Source organism: Dendrobates tinctorius, unplaced genomic scaffold, assembly GCF_039654945.1.
Source record: "Dendrobates tinctorius isolate UK_male_01 unplaced genomic scaffold, ASM3965494v1 ptg000008l, whole genome shotgun sequence".
Lineage (NCBI taxonomy): Eukaryota > Metazoa > Chordata > Amphibia > Anura > Dendrobatidae > Dendrobates > Dendrobates tinctorius.
The window spans coordinates 75929312-75955035 of NW_027361676.1; the positions used below are offsets into that span (position 1 = coordinate 75929312).

At 39.8% G+C, this 25724-nt stretch overlaps 1 protein-coding gene across 6 annotated transcripts in view; it reads right to left on the bottom strand.

The window, feature by feature from the left end:
• Positions 1-25724, bottom strand: part of MTNR1A (melatonin receptor 1A) — a 250069-nt gene that overhangs the window by 129425 nt on the left and 94920 nt on the right. For 5 of the 6 annotated variants that reach the window (XR_012232839.1, XR_012232837.1, XR_012232836.1 and 2 more), the window contains one exon: positions 23023-23264. The exons of the other annotated variant lie outside the window; for it this stretch is intronic. The gene's annotated coding sequence lies outside the window, so the exon portion shown is untranslated. Of the gene's footprint in view, positions 1-23022; positions 23265-25724 lie in introns of those variants that run through there. 6 annotated transcript variants of the gene reach the window in all.

A 25724-nucleotide genomic window follows, 5' to 3' on the forward strand; every position in this document is an offset into this window, starting at 1 on the left:
CTGGTGAAGTCAGTAGCCTTTGAGTATTAACAATCCATTCATACCGAATTTCATCAGTAAAATGTGTGAATTATCTTGCGAGGTGTTGTCTTTCTCCTCAGTGCTCAGTGGAAAATGATGGTCACTATGTATGTAGCTATAAATACGACAAATATGTGAAATATGACAAGATGAGAAATGCTAATATTTTGGAAAAGAAAAATACTCACTACGTTCTACTAAAAATATAGATCTTTTTAACAAAATGCCACTGCTAAAGAAAACTGAATATTCACTGCAGTCCATGTTACCATTTCTAATAGTAACATAATCCCTAGGGTCTGTATGGTTGGGGCAGATTATACCCAGTTATCATTCATAACATATATTTATATATTTATCACTAGAATTTTTATTAAGTTTTATAAATTTTTCTTTCAGTCACAACCACAATATGTGAAATCGGCATTTTCTAGCTACACACATTCCATGTATGTAAGCATTATTTGCTGCTTACACACTGCTTCTAATAGAGAATCTGGCACAATACATTTTGATGCTCAGTCACTTTTAAGATTTTAAAATTTGCAGTAACAAATGACAAGTGTAAAATACAAAATTGACAATGAACCGTATACATCGCAAAAGTTTCACATTACAATTGGGATAATAAAATGTAATAGGAAGATTTATAAAAACTGGTCAAAAGTAACATTTAATTAATTGCCCAAAGGAACGAAACAAACTTCATATTTTTTAAATAAATGAAAGCTGCAATTTAATTGGAGGACTACTTTTAAACATTACATCTACCTCTTTTCCTCTTTTACTTTGTGATGAACTTGTGGAGGTTCTATGTAATATTTGAGAAAATTTGGAACTTAAAAAATGAAGAAAACACTTATTTTATACCCAACTAGGCCAATTTATATAAAAATAATCAGTCATTTTATCCTGACGGCCTCACTGATACTTCCCCCTCACTGCATTCATGTAGCCATTCTTTAAAGAAAATCTTGGCAAATCTAATACTCTGTGTTATGCCTAATGAGGAGCCTAGGAGGGTAGTGCATGAAGCAAGAATTTTCTATGAGGCCCTCCTCAAGCCCACCACTAGGCAAAAAACTGCATACAAGTCTTGCCTGGAGAGTTTCTTTAATTTTGCTGTCACTTTGAGAAAGCTTGCACTATATATTGAGATTGATGTTGTAGTACAGGAGAATCATAGGTTTGGTTTTTTTTGCAGGAAAATTATATTTGGAATGCATGACATTCTGAATATGCTCATTAAAAGCATGTTCAAGGGTTAAGTGTTGCTATAAGCACAGTCAGCGACCATGGTCAGAGTATACCAATATGTGCTAGGCAGCAGACAACTTTCTGTACATTTTGCTGCCACTGGACAGTGCTAGATCTGAAAATCTCCAAGGCAAATCAATTTTGAAATATCGGATTAATTTCTTTTGCTACCAACACTACAGGGTGGGCCGTTTATATGGATACACCTGGGTGGGTCATGTATGTGGATACACCTAAATAAAATGGGAATGGATGGTGATATCAACTTACTGTTTGTGGCACATTAGTATATAGGAGGGGGGAAACTTTTCAAGATGGGTGGTGACCATAGTGGCCATTTTGAAGTCGGACATTTTGCATCCAACTTTATAAATGGTCCACCCAGGTGTATCCATATAAATTGCCCACCCTGTATTATTATGAGGCTGTGTCTAATATTGGAGCCTAAAGTGGACAACCCCTTCTTACATGCCCAAGGCTGGTGATTAAGATAAAAAAGCTTTTACTCATCTACAGCACCATTTTATGTCACACGAGCAGTGCAGCAAATCAGCGACAAACATCTGGTGTTTCCCATGCTGTCTTCTGTGTGACGGTAGGGGAAATACCTGCTCAGAATTACGGTAAACTTGTTACTGCATGTAACAGTGCTGTGGTTCCCATGCTGTCATACAGATGACAGTGTGTGAGCCAGCATTTGTGACTGATGGTTAAAAGGTTACTGCTGGTCAGTGGGCTGCAGTTACCACACTGTCATACAGATGACAGCATGTGGTGACCAGCAGTAAAAAGGTTACCACCATTTACAGGCATCAGCTGATGAGAGTACTACTTTCCTCATCATATGCCTCATCTTGCTCAAAACAGTGCGAGCAGAGGTACGATGATAGTATTCATCAGCGGGCAACTGTATAATAAATATATAAAATAAAAAAATGACATGGGATCCCTCTATTTTTGCTAACCAAAGCAGGGAAAGCTGCGAGTTGCAGCCCCAGATGTCATCTTTATATTGGCTGGTTTTCAAAAAGAGAGGAGTCCCACACAGTTTTTTTTTAAATCAACTATATAAATAATTTAAAATAATGACATAGGGTTCCCCCACCAGCCAAGCTAGAGGAGACAGCTGGAGGCTAGTATTCTCAGACTGGGAAGGAGCCATCAATATTGGTCCTACCCAGTCTAAAAATAGCAGCTCTTATCCTCCCTAGAAAAGGCGCATCTATTAGATGCATCAATTTTGGCACCTTGCCAGTCTCTTCCCACTTGGTTTAGTGCGGTGACAAGTGGGGAAATAATTTTGGGTTGATGTCAGTTGTTTTATGTCTGGTGACATCAAGCCCAGGGTTTAGTAATGGAGAGACGTCTGTAAAACACCCCCATTACTTACTCCATTGTGAAAATTAAATTAAGACACACACATGAAAAAGTCCTTTAACTGAACCAAACACACACAACAAATTTTGTATTTGAAATGAACACACCCCACCCTCTTTTACCCATTTATTACTGTAAAAATAATTAAACACCTCACTCCTCACTTGTCCGATGACAATCCATTTGTCCTAGAAAGAGGCCAACTCTGCTTCATCTAGATTGAATGATATCATGCCCTGCTCACTCATGCAATTCAAATGAAGCAGAGTTGGCCTCTTCATGTGCCAAATGGATTATCGTTGGCCAGGAGCTGAATATGGTGTTTTATTATTTTTATTTGATAGTAATAAATGGGTAAAAGAGGGTGGGGATTGTTCTTCAAATAAATGAGTTTGTCTTTGTGTTTATTTCAATTAATCCCTTTATACCCCAAGCTTGTTTTCATCTTCATTAACAGGCCAAATTTTACAACTCCGACCAATGTCACTTTCTGAGGTAATAAATCTGGAATACTTTAATGGATGACACTGATTCTATGATTTTTTTTGTGACATATCGAACTTCATGAGATTGGTAAAATTTTAACATTACGTGCATTTATTTGTTGATTTATAAATTTTCAAACTTTTAATTTTTTTTGCCCTCAAACCAGAGTCATGTCACACAAAATAGTTAAGCAACATTTCAACATGTCTACTTTACATCAGCACAATTTTTAAAACATAATTTTTCTCTTAAGAAGTTAGAAGGGTTCAAAGTTCACCAGTGATTTCTCATTTTTTCCAACAAAATTTACAAAACCAGTTTTTTTAGGGACCCACTCGCATTTGAAGTGACTTTAACCCCTTCCTGACATGAGACGTACTATCCCATCCATGGGACCCGGGCCCCTATGCCCATGGATGGGATAGTACGTCTACCGCGATCAGCAGCGCCCACGTGGTGAGCGCCGCTAATCGCGGCCGGGTGTCAGCTGATTATCACAGCTGACACCCCGACACGTTAACCCCTTGCACACCGCGATCAAACATGATCGCGGTGTACCGGGGGTTATAGGGAAGCATCGGCAGGGAGGGGGCTCCCTCCGTGCTTCCCTGAGCCCCCCACGGCAGCGCAATGTGCAGCGCTGCTGCCGGGGGCTCCTTTCCTGCAGGCCCCCGAATCCAAGATGGCGACGGGGGCCTTCGGGGGCCTGCAGGAAGCTGGCTTCCTCAGTGCCTGCAAAGCGCAGGCATGAGGAAGCCTTGTGCACTGCCTGTGACAGATCGCTGATCTGTCACAGTGACCTGTGATGTGACAGATCAGCGATCTGTCACAGGACAGTGATGTCCCACCTGGGACTATTTAATAAAGTAAAAAAAAATAAAAAAAAAGTGTTAAAATAAATTTAAAAAAATCGCCAAATAAATTAGAAAAAAAAAAAAAATATTCCCCCAAATAAATCCATTTTTTAGAAATAAAAAAAAAAAAAACAATAAAAGTACACATATTAGGTATCGCCGCGTCCGTAACGACCCGCCCTATAAAACTGTCCCATTAGTTTACCCCTTTAGCGAACCCCTTAAAAAATAAAAATAAAAAACGAAGCAAAAAATAATGATTTATTATCATACTGCCAAACAAAAAGTGTAATAACGCGCGATCAAAAAGACGCATATAAATATCCATGGTACCGCTGAAAACGTCATCTTGTCCCGCAAAAACGAGCCACCACACAGCATCATCCGCAAAAAAATAAAAAAGTTATAGCTCGCAGAATAAAGCGATGCAAAAATAACTATTTTTTATATAAAATAGTTTTCACTGCATAAAAGCGACAAAACATAAAAAAACGACCTAAATGAGGTATCGCTGTAACCGTACTGACCCGAATAATAAAACCGCTTTATCAATTTGATCGCACACGGAACGGTGTAAACGCACCCCCCCAAAAGAAATTCATGAAATGCTGGTTTTTGTTCATTCTGCGTCCCAAAAATCGAAATAAAAAGCGACCAAAAAATGTCATGTGCCCGAAAATGGTACCAATAAAAACGTCAACTCGTCCCGCAAAAAATAAGACCTCACATGACTCGGTGGGTCAAAATATGGAAAAATTAGAGCTCTCAATATGTGGTGATGCAAAAACTATTTTTACAATAAAAAGCGTCTTTTAGCGTGTGACAGCCGCCAAACATAAAAACCGTCATAAATAGTAAATCAAACCCTCTGTTATCATCCCCTTAGTTAGGGAAAAATAATAAAATAGAAAAAATGTATTTATTTCCATTTTTCCATTAGGGTTAGGGTTAGGGTTTGGGTAGGGTTAGGGTAGGGTTAGGGCTAGGGTTAGGGTTAGGGCTAGGGTTAGGGTTAGGGCTAGGGCTAGGGTTAGGGTTAGGGTTAGGGCTAGGGTTAGGGTTAGGACTAGGGTTAGGGTTAGGGTGAGGGCTGAGATTAGGGTTAGGGGTGTGTTGGGGTTCGGGTTGGAGTTAGAATTGGGGGTTTCCACTGTTTGGGCACATCAGGGGCTCTCCAAATGCAACATGGCGTCTGATCTCAATTCCAGCCAATTCTGAGTTGAAAAAGTCAAATGGTGCTCCTTCCCTTCCAAGCTCTGCCATGTGCCCAAACAGTGTTTTACCCCCACATGTAGGGTATCAGCCTACTCAGGTCAAATTGCAAAGCAATTTTTGGGGTCCAATTTCTCCTATTACCCTTAGGAAAATAAAAAATTGGGGGAAAAAATATCATTTTTGTGGAAAAAAATGATTTTTTTATTTTCACGCCCGAGCATTATAAACTTCTGTGAAGCACTTGGGGGTTCAAAGTGCTCACCACACATCTAGATAAGTTCCGTGGGGGGCCTAGTGTCGAAAACGGGGTCACTTGTGGGGAGTTTCAATAGTTTAGGTACATCAGGGGCTCTCCAAACGCACATGACACCCGCAGACCATTCCATCAAAGTCTGCATTCCAAAATGTCACTGCTTCCCTTTCGAGCCCCGACGTGTGTCCATACAGTAGTTTTCTCCCACATATGGGGTGTCAGCGTACTCATGACAAATTGGACAACAACTTTTGGGGTCCAATTTCTCCTGTTACCCTTGGGAAAATAAAAAAATTGGGGACTAATTGATCAGGTTTGTGGAAAAAATACGATTTTTTTATTTTCATTCCCGGGCATTATAAACTTCTGTGAAGCCCTTGGGGGTTCAAAGTGCTCACCACACATCTAGATAAGTTCCTTAGGGGGTCTCGTTTCCAAAATGGGGTCATTTGTGGGGGTTTCCACTGTTTAGGTACATTAGGGGCTCTCCAAAGGCAACACGACACCCGCAGACCATTCCATCAAAGTCTGCATTCCAAAACGTCTCTACTTCCCTTCCGAGCCCCGACGTGTGTCCATACAGTAGTTTTCTCCCACATATGGGGCGTCAGCTTACTCAGGACAAATTGGACAACAACTTTTGGGGTTCAATTTCTCCTGTTACCCTTGGGAAAATAAAAAAATTGGCGACTAATTGATCATGTTTGTGGAAAAAATACGATTTTTTTATTTTCATGCCCTGGCATTATAAACTTCTGTGAAGCCTTTGGGGTTCAAAGTGCTCACCTCACATCTAGATAAGTTCCTTAGGGGGTCTAGTTTTCAAAATGGGGTCATTTGTGGGGGGTTTCCACTGTTTAGGTACATTAGGGGCTCTCCAAAGGCAACATGACACCCGCAGACCATTCCATCAAAGTCTGCATTCCAAAACGTCACTACTTCCCTTCCGAGCCCTGACGTGTGCCCATACAGTAGTTTTCTCCCACATATGGGGTATCAGCATACTCAGGACAAATTGGACAACAACTTTTGGGGTCCAATTTCTCCTGGTACCTTTGGGAAAATAAAAAATGGTGACTAAAAGATCATGTTTGTGGAAAAAATACGAATTTTTTATTTTCACGCCCGGGCGTTATAAACTTCTGTGAAGCACTGGGGGATTCAAAGTGCTCACCACACATCTAGATAAGTTCCTTGGGGGGTCTCGTTTACAAAATGGTGTCATTTGTGGGGGGTTTCCACTGTTTAGGTACATCAGGGGTTTTCCAATTGCGACATGGTGTCCGATCTCAATTCCAGCCAAAAACGTCAATTGGCGCTGCTTCCCTTCCGAGCTCTGCCATGCGCCCAAATAGTGGTCTACCCCCACATGTGGGGTATCAGCATACTCAGGACAAATTGCACAATAACTTTTAGGGTCCTGTTACCCTTGGGAAAATAAAAATTGGGGTGAAAAGATCATTTTTGTGGAAAAAATATGATTTTTTAATTGTACCGCTGTACGTTATAAACTTCTGTAAAGCCCTTGTGGGTTCAAAGTTCTCACCACATATCTAAATAAGTTCCTTGGGGGGTCTAGTTTCCAAAATGGGGTCACTTGTAGGGGGTTTTCACTGTTTAGGTACATCAGGGACTCTCCAAACGTGACATGGCGTCCGATCTAAATTCCAGCCAATTTTGCATTGAAAAAGTCAAACGGCGCTCCTTTCATTCTGAGCTCTGCCAAGCGCCGAAACAGTCGTTCCCCCCCACATATCAGGTATCAGCGTACTCAGGACAAATTGCACAATAACTTTTGCAGTCCAATTTCTCCTGTAACCCTTGGTAAAATAAAAAAAATTGAACCTGAAGTATTTTTTTTGTGAAAAAAAGTTAGATGTTCATTTTTTTTTAAATATTCAAAAAAAATCCTGTGACGCACCTAAAGGGTTAATAAACTTCTTGAATGTGGTTTTGAGCACCTTAAGGGGTGCAGTTTTTAGAATGGTGTCACTTTTGGGTATTTTCTATCATATAGACCCCTCAAAGTGACCTCAAATGTGATGTGGTCCTAAAAATAAAATGGTGTTGTAAAAATGAGAAATCGCTGGTCAACTTTTAACCCTTATAACTTCCTAACAAAAAAAAATGTTGGTTCCAAAATTGTGCTGATGTAAAGTAAACATGTGGGAAATGTTACTTATTCAGTTTTTTGCGTGCTGTATCTCTGTGATTTAAGGGCATAAATATTCAAAGTTGGAAAATTGCGAAATTTTCAAAATTTTCGCCAAATTTCCGTTTTTCTCACAAATAAACGCAAGTTATTTGAATGAAATTTTACCACTAACATGAAGTACAATATGTCATGAGAAAACATTGTCAGAATCACCGGGATCCATGGAAGCGTTCCAGAGTTATGACCTCGTAAAGGTACAGTGGTCAGAATTGTAAAAATTGGCCCGGTCATGAACGTGCAAACCACCCTTGGGGGTGAAGGGGTTAAGGGGCTTACATGACAGAAAATAACCAAAATTGACACTATTCTAAAAACTGCACCCCTAAAGGTGCTCAGAACCTCATTCAACAAGTATATTAACCCTTCAGGTGCGTCACAGTATATTTTGCATGTGTATGGAAAAAATGAACACTTAACTTTTTTTTTTTTTTTTAACTCCAGGGATGTTTCCATGATACCAGATTTATATGATTTTTTATGTTTGGCTGCTGTCACACACTAAAAGACAATTTTTTTTTGCAAAAATTAGTTTTTGCATGTCCATATTTAGATAGCTATAATTTTTCCAGATTTCTGCAGACAGAGTCAAGTGAGGGCTTGTTCTTTGCTTGATGAGTTGAGTTTTTTAGTCGTAAAATTTTTGGGCACATAACTTTATCGATTCTGATTTTTGGGAGGCAGAATGAACAAAATTTAGCAATTCAGGAATTTTTTTTATTGGAGGGGAGGTTTATGCCATTCTGAGTGTGGTAAAATTAATATGGCAGCTTTATTCTTCGTGTCCATACAATTATAGTGATACTACTTTTATATAATTTATATAATCAGTTTTGTCGCTTTTACACAATAAATACTATTTTATAGAAATAATTTTTTTCTGCATCGTTTTATTCTGAGAGCTATAACTTTTTTATTTTTCTGCTGATGGAGTTGTATGACTGCTTGTTTTTTGTGGGACAAGATGATGCATTCAGTAATACCATTTATATTTCCATTTGTCTTTTCAATCGCGTTTTATTCCACTTTTTCTGCAGCATAAAGATAAATCGTTCGTTGCCTCGTTTTTTTATAGTGTTCACTGAAGGGTTTAACTAGTGTGAAATTTGTATATGGCAGGTCATTTTGGACGTGGCAATAACAAATATTTTATATTAGATATATATTTTTTGCATTTTTTTATTATTTTGTGATTTAAATATATATATTTATTTACAACTTTTTTTTTCCTTTTCTTAGTTTTTCCACTATGGAACTAATACTTTCAGCTCTCCAAGTTTAAAGGGAACATGTCAGCAGGACTGTGCACAGTAACCTACAGACTGTGTCAGGTCGGCGCCGTTATACTGATTACAATGATACCTTCGTTGATGGAATCCATCTTGTGGTTGTTGTTTAATCTGCTCCGGGGCAGCCTGTGCGGGGGTCTTCATGTGGTGTTCTGCTTAGGTATTCATCTGTATAGCTTCTGCCCCCTAGTTTACATAATGAATATTATATATATTCATATACAGTACAGACCAAAAGTTTGGACACACCTTCTCATTCAAAGAGTTTTCTTTATTTTCATGACTATGAAAATTGAAGATTCACTCTGAAGCCATTAAAACTATGAATTAACACATGTGGAATTATACAATTAACAAAAAAGTGTGAAACAACTGAAAATATGTCTTGTATTCTAGGTTCTTCAAAGTATCCACCTTTTGCTTTGAACACTCTTGGCATTCTCTTGATGAGCTTCAAGAGGTAGCACCATGATCACATCCATAATGTGCAGTTAATTATTCTTTTTGATGGTGCCCATAAATTCCCCCCAAAAAAGCAAAGTGTTTGAAAATGGCGCCAGCCGTGCTGCTCCTGCACAGCCGGCCGCTCCTGCACAGTAGCATCTTTCGGCAATCCGATAGATGCTACTGCATAGTCACTGGCGACATCATCCTGGAAGAGGCAAATTTTTTCTCTAGCAAGAAGGTGCCGCTGGTGCTTGCACAGTAGCAACTATCAGATCGCCAACAGCTGCTATTGCATCAGCGCAGCCGGTGCCATTTTCAACCTGACTTTTTTATTAGGAATTTATGATACCATCAAAAAGAAAAATTAACTGCACATTATGGATGCGATCATGCTGCAGCTCAGGAGATGCCGCCAGTGCCTGCCTGCAGAAGGGGATTTTTCTAAAAAATATATAATATTTATTATGTAAACTAAGGAGCAGATCACTGAGGGATCAGTGACCTGTCAGAAGCCATGCTAGTGAATACCTAATCAGCGCACCACGTGAAGACCCCCCCACAGGCCTGCCCTGAGGCACGAGCATATCATTAATGCAATACTGAAAACAAAGATTAAACAACAGCCACAAGACAGATTTCATCAACCAAGGTCTCATTTTAATTAGTATAATGGCACCAACCTGACAGTGTCTGTAGCTTACTGTCCACAATCCTGCTGACAGGTTCCCTTTAACAATGCAGCAGCTTTGTTATGCTTTGTAACTGTTAGTGCAACACTGACTCAAGTTAGTTAGACCATGCACTGCACATAATCTAACTAAGGGCTCATACTCATTTGCGAGAAAAACGGACGAGTGCAATCCGAGAAAAAAAATCAGATGACACTCAGACCAATGTTATTCATAGAATCATAGAATCGTAGAGTTGGAAGGGACCTCCTGGGCCATCTGGTCCAACCCCCTGCTCAAAGCAGGATTCGCTAAATCATCCCAGTCAGATGTCTGTCCAGCCTCTGTTTGAAGACTTCCATTGAAGGAGAACTCACCACTTCTCGTGGCAGCTTGTTCCACTCATTGATCACTCTGTCAAAAAGTTTTTTCTAATATCTAATCTGTGTCTCCTCCCATTCAATGAGTTACAACTCATCTGCGACTTTTTTCTCAGCTGAAATCAGACTGAGGAAAAAATCGTAGCATGCTGCGATTTGCTGCGTATCTTGGACAAGACTCGCCAATGTAAGTCAATGGGTGCAAGAAAAAATTGCACAGCACTCGCACCATGCGAGTGCTGTCAGATTTTTACGCAACGGTATCCTTTGAAAAGTCGGCAACTCATGTGCGGCTACAGTAAAATCCCACTGACAGCTCAGAAAAGATTAGATATAATAGATATATTCACATAGAATACATATATTTACATGTCAGTGACACACACACATATATATATGTGATTATATTACATAGAAAGACAGACGGATAGATAGATAGATAGATAGATAGATAGATAGAAGAAAAGCCTGTAATTCATATGCGGTGTACAGTAAAATCACACTGACAGGTTAGAATAGAATAGATATATACACATAGAATACATATATATATATATACTGTATATGTATTTATATTGCATCCAGAGATAGAAGAAAAGCCGCTTATACATCTGCAGGGTTCTGTAAAATCACTGCAGGAGCCGACAGGATAGAAAAGATCATTTACATACAGTAAGTACATACAGAATAGGTAGATATATAGATGTCAGTGACAAATACAATTAGTAAATTGTGTGTGGAAAATTCTGTACATGTATTTAATTAATAAAAGATTATTTTTACGGAAAAAATGTTGTGGGCTCCCGCAAAAATTTCATAATCAGCAGAGGGTAAGCCAACGACTGGGGGCCAATGGTTATAGCCTGGGAAGGGGGCATACCCATGGAGCTTCCCATGCTATTAATGTCAGCTCACAGGTGGAATCCCAAGGACTTGGGGTCTCCCTATAATTAATAGCCAGCAATGGCTATGCAGACAGCTGTGGGCTGATATTAGTAGCCTAGGAATGGGCCATGGATATCCCCCCTGGCTAAAAACATCAGCTCTCAGCTGCTCCAGAAAATGCGCATCTCTAAGATGCGCCAATTCTGACACTTAGCCTCTGCTCTTCCCACTTGCCCTGTAGTGGTGGCAAGTGGAGTAATAGTTGTAAGGGTTGATGTCACCTTTGTGACATCAAGCCCCGAGGTTAGTAATGGAGAGACATCAATAAGAGGACCCTATTACTAACCTCATAGTCAAATTGTAAATAAACACAGACACCCAGTAAAAAATCCTTTAATTGAAATAAAGACACAGAAGACTCCTTTAATATTCTTAATTAAACCATACTTATGACCATGTCTAATTCCTGCAAAGCCCTTGATCTCCTGTAATAAAAGTAAAATAATAAACCAACATAATACCATACCTGTCCAATGGAAATCGGATGGCTTTTTCCTCACATATGGGTATGAGCCCTAACTTGCTAGAACCTGATGACCTGGATGTCTTCATGATGACATCGGGTCACCATGGCAACAATATGGCCCCTGTGATGACATCACTTGGGGTGCTTATCGGAGAGCAGAGGGACCTCCCTCCCTCTGCCTCCTGCTCCTGTCAGTGAGTGTCGAGTGTCAGCTGTGACATCAGCTGATCACCCAGCAGTGACAGCTTGTGTAAACCACCCATGGGTGCAAAATCATCATGACGTATTCATTACTATTGAGCGAGTGTACTCGCTGCTCGGGTTGCCCAAGCATGCTTGGGTGTCCTCCGAGAATTTTAGCGTGCTTGGAGATTTAGTGTTTGTCGACACAGCTACGTGCTTTGCGGCTGCTAGACATGTGTGGAATTCCTAACAAACAGGTATTCCTCACATGTATTCACCTTGTCCAGCAGCCGCAAATCATGCAGCTGCATCGACACAAACTAAATCTCCAAGCACGCGAAAATACTCTGAGGACACCGGCGCATGCTCGGGAAAACCCGAGCTACTAGTAAACTCGCACATCACTAGTATTCATACGTTCAAGGTCAGTAAGTACTTACCAACTTGGACTTATAGATATGTCAAAGGTCATGAATGGGTTAAATAACCTTTCTCAAAGTGGTTTTGTTTAATTTTTACTATGGGGTTAGTAATGTGGGCGTGTTATAGACACCTCTCCATTACTAACCTGTGGGCTTGATGTCAGCTGACATTACAAAGCTGACACCAACCCCAGAAATATTACCACATTTGACACTGCACCAGGGCAAGTGGGAAAAGCTGGGCAAAGTGCCAGAATTGGCACATCTACAGTTGTGGACAAAAGTATTGACACTCCTGCAATTCTGTCAGACAATACTCAGTTTCTTCCTGAAAATGATTGCAAACACAAATTCTTTGGTATTATTATCTTCATTTAATTTGTCTTAAATGAAACAACACAAAAGAGAATGAAGCCAAAAGCAAAACATTGATCATTTCACACAAAACTCCAAAAATGGGCCAGACAAAAGTATTGGCACCCTCAGCCTAATACTTGATTGCACAACCTTTAGCCAAAATAACTGCGACCAACCGCTTCCGGTAACCATCAATGAGTTTCTTACAATGCTCTGCTGGAACTTTAGACCATTCTTCTTTGGCAAACTGCTCCAGGTCCCTGATATTTGAAGGGTGCCTTCTCCAAACTGCCATTTTTTTAGATCTCTCCTATGGGATTCATGTCTGGACTCATTTCTGGCCACCTTAGAAGTCTCCAGTGCTTTCTCTCAAACCATTTTCTAGTGCTTTTTGAAGTGTGTTTTGGGTCATTGTCCTGCTGGAAGACCCATGACCTCAGAGGGAGACCAAGCTTTCTCACACTGGGCCCTACATTATGCTGCAAAATTTGTTGGTAGTCTTCAGACTTCATAATGCCATGCACACGGTCAAGCAGTCCAGTGCCAGAGGCAGCAAAGCAACCCCAAAACATCAGGGAACCTCCACCATGTTTGACTGTAGGGACTGTGTTCTTTTCTTTGAATGCCTCTTTTTTTCTCCTGTAAACTCTATGTTGATGCCTTTGCCCAAAAAGCTCTACTTTTGTCTCATCTGACCAGAGAACATTCTTCTAAAACGTTTTAGGCTTTTTCAGGTAAGTTTTGGCAAACTCCAGCCTGGCTTTTTTATGTCTTGGGGTAAGAAGTGGGGTCCTCCTGTGTCTCCTACCATACAGTCCCTTTTCATTCAGATGCCGACGGATAGTATGGGTTGACACTGTTGTACCCTCGGACTGCAGGGCAGCTTTAACTTGTTTGGATGTCAGTCAAGGTTCTTTTTCCAACATCCGCACAATCTTGCGTTGAAATCTCTTGTCAATTTTTCTTTTCCGTCCACCTCTAGGGAGGTTAGCCATAGTGCCATGGGCTTTAAACTTCTTGATGACACTGCGCACGGTAGACACAGGAACATTCAGGTCTTTGGAGATGGACTTGTAGCCTTGAGATTGCTCATGCTTCCTCACAATTTGGTTACTCAAGTCCTCAGACAGTTCTTTGGTATTCTTTCTTTTTTCCATGCTCAATGTGGTACACACAAGGACACAGGACAGAGGTTGAGTTAACTTTAATCCAGGTCAACTGGCTGCAAATGTGATTTAGTTATTGCCAACACCTGTTAGGTGCCACAGGTAAGTTACAGGTGCTGTTAATTACACAAATTAGAGAAGCATCACATGATTTTCCGAACAGTGCCAATACTTTTGTCCACCCTCTTTTTTATGTTTGGTGTGGAATTATATCCAATTTGGCTTTAGGACAATTCTTTTTGTGTTTTTTCATTTAAGACAAATTAAATGAAGATAATAATACCAAAGAATTTGTGTTTGCAATCATTTTCAGGAAGAAACTGAGTATTATCTGACAGAATTGCAGGGGTGTCAATACTTTTGGCCACAACTGTAATAGATGCTCCTTTTCTGGTATGGCTGTGGGCTGCTATTTTTAGGCTGGAGAGGTCCTAAAATATTCATGGTTCCTTCCAGGAATGAGAATACCAGCCCCCAGCTGTCTGCTTTAGCTTGGCTGGTTGTCAAAAATGGGGTGGACCCCACACTGCTTTTTTTAAATAATTACTTTTGTAAATAATTTTAAAAAATGATATGGGACCCCTTTATTTTTGATAACCAACCAATAAAAATCTGAGAACCGGAGGCTGCAGAACAAAAATGTCAGCTTTACCACTGCGGGATAGCAAAAATGGAGAGGTCCTATGCCATTTTTTAATTCTGCACAGGTGTCGGCTGATAAATGCTCTCATCATTGGATGCCTGCTCTAGCTGTTATCAGCGTGACCAGGTGTATGTTGATGAGATTAGTATTATTATCAGTTGATGACTGTGTCTGGCAGTAACCATTTTACCGCCAGTCACAGATACTAACTAACACACTGTCATGTGTATGACAGTATCGGAACCACACTGCTTTTACCGGTGGTAACAAATTTACCGCTGATTAGAGCAGATGTTTCTCGCATTGTCACACAGAAGACAGCATGGGAAAAACCGCATGGTCGGGCATCCCATTCATCTGAATGGGGTCTGGGTATGAGTTTGGGTACCGTTCTGGTACCCGAACCAATCTTATTTTAAATGTTCAGCCAAACCCAAAGAACCCAAACATCCAAGGGTCCGCCCATCACTAATAATGAATATCAGCCATTTAGTGACCGCTGATTGGCTGTGGTCACTTGGCATAGCAATATCATGGAACCCACTTGGAAAAGCAGTGCCAATACTCCTGGAATGATGACACTCGCAAAGGTGAGTATTCATTTTTTTTTTTTTTTTTTTTTTATAGGGCTTAAGCACTGGCTGTCTAGTGGTGGATATACCCTTTAACGCTACATAATTTTCTTGAGGGGGATGGAACTGCCTTAAAATTCTTCCTTCTAGCTTGACATCACCTTGCTTCCTCTTTGAAATGTACCTTTTGCTCATGCGCAGTGTTGCAAGGTGTATGCTATATTTTTCCTTTGCACACCAAGGAAGCATACCTTGCTGCACTGCACATAGGACCTCCACTGCTGTGATCACCACAAAACCTTGAGAGATTTTCATTATATTTATGACCAGACATAGAGAATTTCTTTCACAACTTCAGAGCAGATTCAGTAAGAAAAAAACTGATAAAACTTTCAGAATAGTACATGTGAAATGGGTTTTCAAATCTCTATTCATACGAATAAAATTGTGCAAACATCAGTGTTTGCATCAGAATTTTTAACAGTACATGAAAGATTTTTACAATGGCTTTCAACATCCGCAAAGGTGCAATCCCTCTGTAACATTGTGGGAAATCCCAAATAGAAAGTTGGATAAAGTGCTGCTTCCAATAAAATATATTTTCAGTATAGACATACGGTGATTTGTGTAAGCATGTGCATCTAACTGTTTCTTACATTCTTGTCCTATAGTTCACAGCAGGAGTGAGGAACGTTATGCACTAATACAAGTTCTGGCAACAGTAGATGTAGAGTGTGAAGCCAAATATCTGTCCAATCTTTCTGGTCACAATAGTGGAGAAGCGGACATACACAAACTTATTTGCTGATTATTCTGGATAAGGAAACCTGCTTGACATAAAGGAAATAATATGTGGCAGCCTGGATCCTAGATCCTAGAGTGAAGAATTAATGCTTACATACTTCCAGTAGGGTACGTTTTAATGATATCTTCATAGGAAGCCAATAGGATTAAGCAGCTATTCAGGCTTATTCTAAGCAATTGCCAATGTTCACATATGACTAGTGTTGAGCATTCCGATACCGCAAGTATCGGGTATCGACCGATATTAGCGGTATCGGAATTCCGATACTGACTTCTGATACTTTTGTCATATCGGATTCCGGAATCGGAATCGGAAGTTCAAAGTTGATTGACAGCCGAAATGACATCATCATGATGCGCGGTGTGTGCGCATCATGATGCGCCGTCATTTCGGGCCTTCCGGGGGTCTCTGCCGGCCTGCCGGGGGGCTGTGCCGGCCTGCCGGGGAGCTGTGTGGACTACCCGGGGTCTGTACCGGCCTGCCGGGGGGCTGTGCCGGCCTGCCGGTGGTCTGTGCACCCTGTGGGGGTCTGTACCGGCCTGCCGGGGGGCTGTGCCGGCCTGCCGGGGGGCTGTGCTGATGTCCGAGAGTCTGTGCAGGCATCGTCCGATGGGACTACAAGTCCCATCGGGCGATGCCTGCTACCATGACAGTGATTGACACATTAGCCAATGATGGGACAGTAGTAGTCCCATCATCCGGCTAATGTGTTAAATGTAAAAAAAAAAATAAAAAAAAATACTACATACATACATACTACATGCATGCTACATACATACTACATATATACTACATGCATGCTACATACATACTACATGCATGCTACATATATACTACATGCATGCTACATACATACTACATGCTACATACATACTACATATATACTACATGCATGCTACATACATACTACATGCTACATACATACTACATACATACTACATGCATGCTACATACATACTACATGCATGCTACATACATACTACATGCATGCTACATACATACTACATGCATGCTACATACATACTACATGCATGCTACATACATACTACATGCATGCTACATACATACTACATGCTACATGCATGCTACATACATACTACATGCTACATGCATGCTACATACATACTACATGCATACTACATGCATGCTACATACATACTACATGCTACATACATACTACATATAAACTACATACATACTACATATAAACTACATACATACTACATGCATGCTACATACATACTACATTCTACATGCATGCTACATACATAGTACATACATACTACATACATACTACATGCATGCTACATACATACTACATGCTACATACATACTACATATATACTACATGCATGCTACATACATACTACATACATACTACATGCATGCTACATACTACATGCATGCTACATACTACATGCATGCTACATACATACCACATATATACTACATACATACCACATATATACTACATACATACCACATACATACTACATGCATGCTACATACAATACATTCATACAATACATACATACTACATGCATGCTACATACATACTACATGCTACATACATACTACATACATACTACATGCATGCTACATACAATACATTCATACAATACATACATAGACATACAGTACATATAACATAGAGTAACATACTTACCAATACTTGTCACATTGTTCCCCGAAGCCATTGTCTTTTACGGAATAAATATTAACATAACAAACCACAAAAATACTCACCCATGATCCGAAGCAGTCCACGAGTGTGTCCCACGACGATCTTGGGTAGAGAACTGCAGCATCAGCTGATGCTGCCGCTCTCTACGGGCTGCAGGAATCCAATGACGGAAGGTAGGTATCCTTCCGCACTGTATTCATCTGCCACTTAAAAAAAAAAAAAAGTCCCTAGTCTCACTTTATGGTAAAAGCTGTGTGGGAAATTCCCACGCAGCAATGGCATAAAGTGAGACTAGGGACTTTTTTTTTTTTTTTTTTTAAGTGGCAGAGGAATACAGTGCGGAAGGATACCTACCTTCCGTCATTGGATTCCTGCAGCCCATAGAGAGCGGTCGCATCAGCTGATGCTGCAGTTCTCTACCCAAGATCGTCGTGGGACACACTCGTGGACTGCTTCGGATCATGGGTGAGTATTTTTGCACTTGCTCACTGTGCAGGTCTGCAGCCTGCACTTAGCAGCATTAGCAGTGTCACAGCACCAACTTCCCTACCCCAGCAGAGCTCTGACAGCCATACAGCTGTAAAAGCCCTATCCAGACACAGTTCTGAGAGCCTTACCCAGTCAGATCTCTGGTAGCCCTACCCAGGAACAGCTTTCTGAGCCTTACCCAAGAACAGGTCTGACAGCTCTACTCAAGCACAGCTCTGACAACCATAATCCTGACAGAGCTCTGACAGACCTACATAGGCATGGCTCTAAGAGCCCTGCTCAGCTCTGACAGCTCTATCCAGGAAAAGCTCTGACAACCCTACCCAAGTACATCTGTGAGAGCCTTACCCAGGCACAACTCTGAGAGCTCTACCCTGGTACAGTTCTGACTCAGGCACCGTATCCACCGTCCAAAATAAGAAGCTTAGTGCTAAACTGGTGATAGGCACTGGCTGTTTTCTGAACTAGTCCTAAAGGGAATTTTGATCTTTTACTGACCAGGTGGTGTATCAATTTGGACTTCTTTATAAGCAATTTATAAAAAACACATACATACATGTACATACACTCTAAAATACATGTTAGGATACTTCTAAGGCCTCTTTCACACATCCGGTTTGTGCCGTCAGGCACAATCCGGCATGTGTGTAAAAAAACGGATCCGTTTTTTTTTACCGCCTGATGCGTTTTTTTGTCATTGAGAAGCACATGCGCCGGATCGCGCCGCATGTGCTTCCGTTTGTTCCGGTTTTTACCGGATCCGGCTGAATTCCTCTGTCCGGCGGCCGGACAGGACGGGTGCTGCAGCGTTTTTTTGTCCGGCGAAAAAAGCCGGACATGGCAGGATTCGGCCCTCCCGGCTCTGCGGGACAATGTTACGCTATGGCACATTCCGGCCGCCGGATCAGGCTTCTACCTGATCCGGCCACCGCATGCACGGTTTTACCCTGTGCGCATGCCCGGATATCTCTCTCTCTCTTTCATACCCCGTTCTCTCTCTCTCTCTTTCATACCCCGTTCTCTCTCTCTCTCTTTCATACCCCGTTCTCTCTCTCTCTCTTTCATACCCCGTTCTCTCTCTCTTTCATACCCCGTTCTCTCTCTCTTTCATACCCCGTTCTCTCTTTTTCATACCCTGTTCACTGGCTCGTGGATCCTTTTCATAGAATCATAGAATCATAGAATCGTAGAGTTGGAAGGGACCTCCTGGGCCATCTGGTCCAACCCCCTGCACAAAGCAGGATTCGCTAAATCATCCCAGTCAGATGTCTGTCCAGCCTCTGTTTGAAGACTTCCATTGAAGGAGAACTCACCACTTCTCGTGGCAGCCTGTTCCACTCATTGATCACTCTAACTGTCAAAAAGTTTTTTCTAATATCTAATCTGTGTCTCCTCCCATTCAGTTTCATCCCATTGCTTCTAGTCTTTCCTTGTGCAAATGAGAATAAAGTTGAGCCTTCTACAATGTGACAGCCCTTTAGATATTTGTAGACAGCAATTAAGTCTCCTCTCAGTCTTCTCTTTTGCAAACTAAACATTCCCAAATCCTGCAACCTTTCCTCATAAGACAGGGTTTGCAGACCGGTCACCATTCTGGTCGCTCTTTTCTGAACTTGCTCCAGTTTGTTGATGTCTTTTTTAAAATGTGGTGCCCAAAACTGGACACAATATTCCAGATGAGGTCTTCCCCGGCGACTCCGCAACATAGCTGTGTCAGGCGCCGTAAGATGCGCCGCATATACTTCCGGTCCCTCCATTCACGACTGGATCCGGCACTCCATCTTTTTGCCGCACGGAGCCGGAATGCCACCGACGGACGTGTGAAAGTAGCCTAAGTGGTGCATAATACATTTTGTGTAACTCCAGCATGTTTACACCCCATGCCTGTTTTTGGTTGAAGTCCAAAAATATATAATGCGCAGAGACACGCACCGTAGCCTCCTTCAATACATATGTGACTGCATAACTCATTCCGCTGCTGTGTTATTTCCACATCAGCATATAAGGCAGGTTTCCAACAAGTGGAGATGAGAAATATATACAAATAATCCCCAAATGTTCACAAAAGAAAAAGAATGCACAAGAAATGCAATTTAATGAAAGATGGAAATGCAAATACATGTTTCAGTTTCACAGAGAAAAGAACAATATGATTTTTGGGAATTAGAAAAATAATAAAAATTTCTACCGAAAAATGTAGTTGAATAACATTTTAACCATATATTAAAATATATTTGAATGGTTGTGCTTGCATTTTGTTTTGAGTTTATTTAGAGAACATGATCAATGGTTGTAGATGGTGTGTGATATAATGTTTAATAAGATATTAAGGGGTAATTTCCTTCATAACAGTCTTATAATAACAAATGGCCCTTTCAAGGCAACAATAGTGGTGGTGTGTTGAACTCAGTGAATAGGACTTTGACACCCAAGATAGATGGCAAGCATTATTTACTGAAATATTAAGCCAATTAGAATTGACATTTCACTTTGTCACCTATTTTACTATATGTTTTATCACATTACTGAAGTGTATACACGCATTTCTCATCTAGTACTACAGTACTACACATTCCGTACTGTTCTCTACAATCTCATTCTGACTTTTATATGCAAATATTTTTTAATCTGCATAATTCTCTTTAATCCTAGATATTGTGGGTTGACATTATTGGAACTTTCGACAGACATATTTGATTTCTTTCTATGGTGTCGGTATAAACAAACATTGTAATTTAAGGAACCCTTGTGCTTTGAATGTTTGTATAAAATTTAACAGGGGACTTTTTTCTAGGCTACATAAAGCCAAGTACACACAGAGTTTCTGGAGGCTTTGAAAAACAACAAGTTTTATAGTTGAAACCGCTTCAAAAATTCTCGTACTTTGAGAAGTTTTTGGAGGAGTTTTTTTGCTTTCAGGAGCAGTTTTGCAGAGCTTTTGAAGTGTTTTACAGTGTTTTTGCAGACTTTTGATTAATGTCTAATTTGGATTGAATTCCATCAGCAGCCTCTTCAGGAAAGTGACATGCACTTTTTTTCTCCACCAGGCATTTTTCAAAACCTGAAGTTTAACAAAATGCTCAAAAGTCTGAACAAGTAAACAACAAAGTGATTTTACAATAAATGTGAATATGAAGTCTTTCAAGCGTTTTTTTTTTAAGTATTTTAAGCTTTCTTTTCAGCCATTTTTTGTAACAAAGATGCTTTAAAAAACTTTGTAAACACTTTCTAAGCTGATACCTGTACACAGAGAGATAGAATTGATTCATTAGTGTCTGGACTTTAAGGTTATGTGCTCACGTTGCAGATTTGCTTGCAGAAATTTCTGCAAGGTTCCTTCATCTTTTGGCAGAAAAACGCAGTGGAAATTCCATGCATTTTTTTATGCATATTTTATGCGTTTTTGATGCAGATTTACATGCAGATTTGTATGAGGATTTGTATGTGAATTTGTTAGCTAAATAAAGATATATTGTTTAAAAAAAGTGACGTAATTTCCTTGTCCAACCTCCATAGGATAGGACTCCATTGTTGATGTGCTTTAACCAAGATGGGCACTATTCTATATTCTCCGCCCACACACTCTTCCTCCTTTTGACATCATTTCCTTTGACAATTCAGCAGCGTTTTTGGTAGCAAATCCACAGCAAATCCGGATACCTTTTTACACCTGCATTTTTGCTGCAGATTTTATTGACTCAGTGGAAGTCAATGAGTGAAAAACGCTGTAGATCCACAAAAAGAATGGACATGCTGTGGAAAATAAAACGCTGGGAATAAGGACGGAAATTTCTGGATCATATACACAACACTTCAGGAATGTCATTGATTAACCTTGCTTTCGACTAACCTCTGCACTAATCCGTACCTCTCACTCTCGACTCCAAGACTTCTCACGCTCTGCGCCAATCCTCTGGAATGCTCTAACCCAAGAAATTAGGTCCATCCAAAACTTGTACAGTTTTAGGCGCTCCCTCAAAACACATTTGTTCAGAGCAGCCTATCACGTTCCCTAATCAAAGTTCTTTTATGTGTAAGTGTGAGTGTGTAGCCATTCATTATCTCTATCTATCCCCCACTCCCTCAAGATGCCTGGACCATTATTGTAAATACACACCTGTACGTTTTACCCCCCCCATCTCATTGTAGATTGACTTTAGTAATCCTTTGCATTTTTGGAGCATTTTCGCGTCGAAAAAAACACTGAAAACGCAACAAATCCACATCATATGCACAAGGCCTAAGCGAATCAGCAATTTAAATTTTGAAGATTCAAAGCTGAACGAAATATTCCCTCACCCCTGCCACAGAAACAGGATAAGCTCAAAGATTCTTCAATTATGGGACCAAGCCACCTGAATTGATTACCATCTGTCAGACATGTTTTGTCTTGCACAGAAACAATATTTTCATATGGGAGTTCAGGTTATCATTGCTCATATCAGTCACATTTGCCAAATTATGCATCTCTCTTTTTAGGACTCAGTTTAGACTGCTTTGCTTGTCAAATTTTGACAAATGAAAGAGACCTACCAGATGGAAATCTTACAATAGGACTTTAGGCATTTAATAGCCCCAGTCTGGTGCCTTATTTTATAATGAGCTGCTTGTGTATCCCCTATGAATTGTCTCTTTGCAGTTTCAAATTACACTAATCATATTGGCATTCAGTAATCTTTGCTAGATTTCCCAATATAATTTAAAATTACTGTTTTACATATTTTGAAAAAGAAACATGTCGTCTGTCAGTAGCAAGTGCAGGTTGGTATGAATGGGTATGAGTGTCTCTTTCACGTACAGGGCACATCAAGGATTTATAGTATTTCATAAAAATATTTATCATAAAGTTTATTTTCTTTTCACTGAAACACTGCATAGCCAATATCACGGCAATCAAAGCATAGAAACATGGTGAAAGTTTAAGTAATGTGTCCTTGGAAAAAGTTTAAATCCTTGACATATTGAATGAATAAGTCTTTCTTTTAAATAGATGATAAAGATGATTAAAGACATTCAGTGCAGTTTTGCTTCTTAGTCTCGCATTTAGAACAATGGGTAAATCCTACAGGAAACCTATGGGAAATATAAAAATATCAATAACCCATTGAAATGCAAGAAGAGCCAAGATCTGAAAATCACTTGTGTTTGAGTCAACTGTGGCTTTGTGATTTTCATTAGCTCAATAAAATTCAAACATATGGATTTAAAGCCATGCTTTCAGTGCCTTTCAATCCCCAAATAATAGTTTTGAGATAAAATACAGTGATTTGGTAACTAAGAAATATTATATTGTGTATTTTACCACCAAATGGAATTTTCTCAGTAGATGGACACCTTATAAGCAGTACCTTATTACATGAGAAGGTCTAAATATGACCTTGTAAAAATCACCGGTCACATCACTTCTTATACTGACCGTGGAAATTGCATCAGCACAAGAACTGTGTGTCAGGAGCTTCATTAAATAAGTTTGCATGTACAATGCCAAATGGTAGTGGTGAAAAACAAGCCAATTTTGACCTGGAGCAGTAAACATGTTTTCACTTGGATAATTAATCACATTTTACTGCTTGTTTGGTGGACAAATCTGGTTTTGTAGTATTCCTGCATAACGAGATGTGTGTACTGTAACAGTTGGTGAACAAGGCATACTGGTATAGAGTTTGGACTATACATCCCATTTTCATAAAGACATGGTGTGATCAATATGCTTTTGAGAATATTAAAGTAAGGGGTTAATGTTTTTAGGCATACCAAATCTCATGGGGTGTGGTAGATTTACACGAAAAACTGTTTAGAGCAATGAAACTTTTGGGTATGTGACTAAGCTGAGGGGACACTACAAATATATTTTACTCATTTTACAGATATGTATTTTGCTATTTGTTATCATGTCAAAAACACCTAAATTTATCCACAGAACACCTATATTCATGAAGAGTATAAACAAATGAACACTCCAGAACTTTTGGACATAGTTGGAAATATAAAATCTATGCATTTCTTACTTTAACAATCGACTGAATTCTAGAAACTTCTAAGTTGGAGTTGCACCTGCTCAAACAGATTTTAAAGGCACTGCGGAAATTCACAGAATATCTTTGAGACCAGAAAAAAAGATGTTTTAAGAGAAGGATAGACACAAAAAAAGTGATAAATAAGCCTTCGACTTATACGGTAAGTGCTGTCTCTTATCTATGAAAACTTTTCCAAGTCAATCTTGAAAGGTTTGTATGGGAATTATGGCAATTTTCCATTTTTGTGCCTTTTCTTTTTCCTTTCCTTAAAATAGCCATAACCTTTTTACCTTTCCATTAATATACAGTATGAGAGCTTGAATTTTTGTGGGAGGAGGAGGACTTTTAAAGTACAGCAAGGAAATGGCAAGTGTTCTCCTAAGAATAACTAAATTGAAGAAAAATGCAATTTCTCAATTGTTTTTTGGGTTTCATTTTAATGCGATAAAAATGATTTACTGATATGATTGTTCAAGTCAGTGCAGAAAAATTTTTATCTTTTGGTCGATGGAGCAGTATGAAGTGCTTATTCTTTATGTGGCGAGCTGATGCTTTTATGTATACCAGTTTGTGGTAAGTATGACATTTTTATCACTTCTTCCGGCATTTTTGACACCGTTGTGATAGCCAAAAAATTGTAATTCTGGTGTTTTGATATTTCTTTCATCTCAGCATTTACTGATTGTCTTAATTAATTTTATGTTATGATAAGAGACGTGAAAGTTGGATGGTAATAAGTGTTTGTATTGTATGGTCCAGCCACCAATATAATAAATAGGGTGTTCACGTAATGCTGAATTAACTGGTCACTAATCAGTATTTGTATGGACACAGAGGTCTATTAAGTTCATGTAGGGTGTGTGAACAGATGACATACTGGTTTTGAATAAAATTTTATATGGGCAAAACAATGACAGTTAAATTACTGTAGTATGCTGAGGTGATAGGCCAGTGTAAAGAAATGTGTTTTTAGGGCACAAGTAAAACTGTGGTTATTGGAGATTAATCGAAGTGTCAAAGGTAATGCATCCCATCAGAATGTGAGGTTTGGAATGTTAAGGATGTTTGTCTTAGGTCATTAGCAGAATGGAAGGTACAGGTAGGGTGGTAGACTGAAACGAGAGAGGACATGTAGGGTGGTTTTGAAATGTGGAGTGCTTTGTGGGTGAGAGGGACGAGTTCATACTGAACTCTTTATCAGATGGGCCACCAATGAAATTACTAATAAGGGTAAAGGCATCAGGGTAGCTGTTGGCAAGGAAGAGGTATGCTTTTGGTTTGGACCATGACTATTGACCTATGAGTAAGATCTTCCTACCCAGAGGAAAACAAATCCATGTCTATTTGAAATTCACCTTAATATTTATAAGCACTTGCACTTTATAATTTTTCTAAGCATGGATGTCTTTATACCGTTCTTTATACCTTCGATCATCAAGTGTACCTCCAGTTACAGGATACGGCAATGGGGGCAGCCTGTGCCCCCTCCTATGCCAATTTGTTTTTGGGAGAGGGA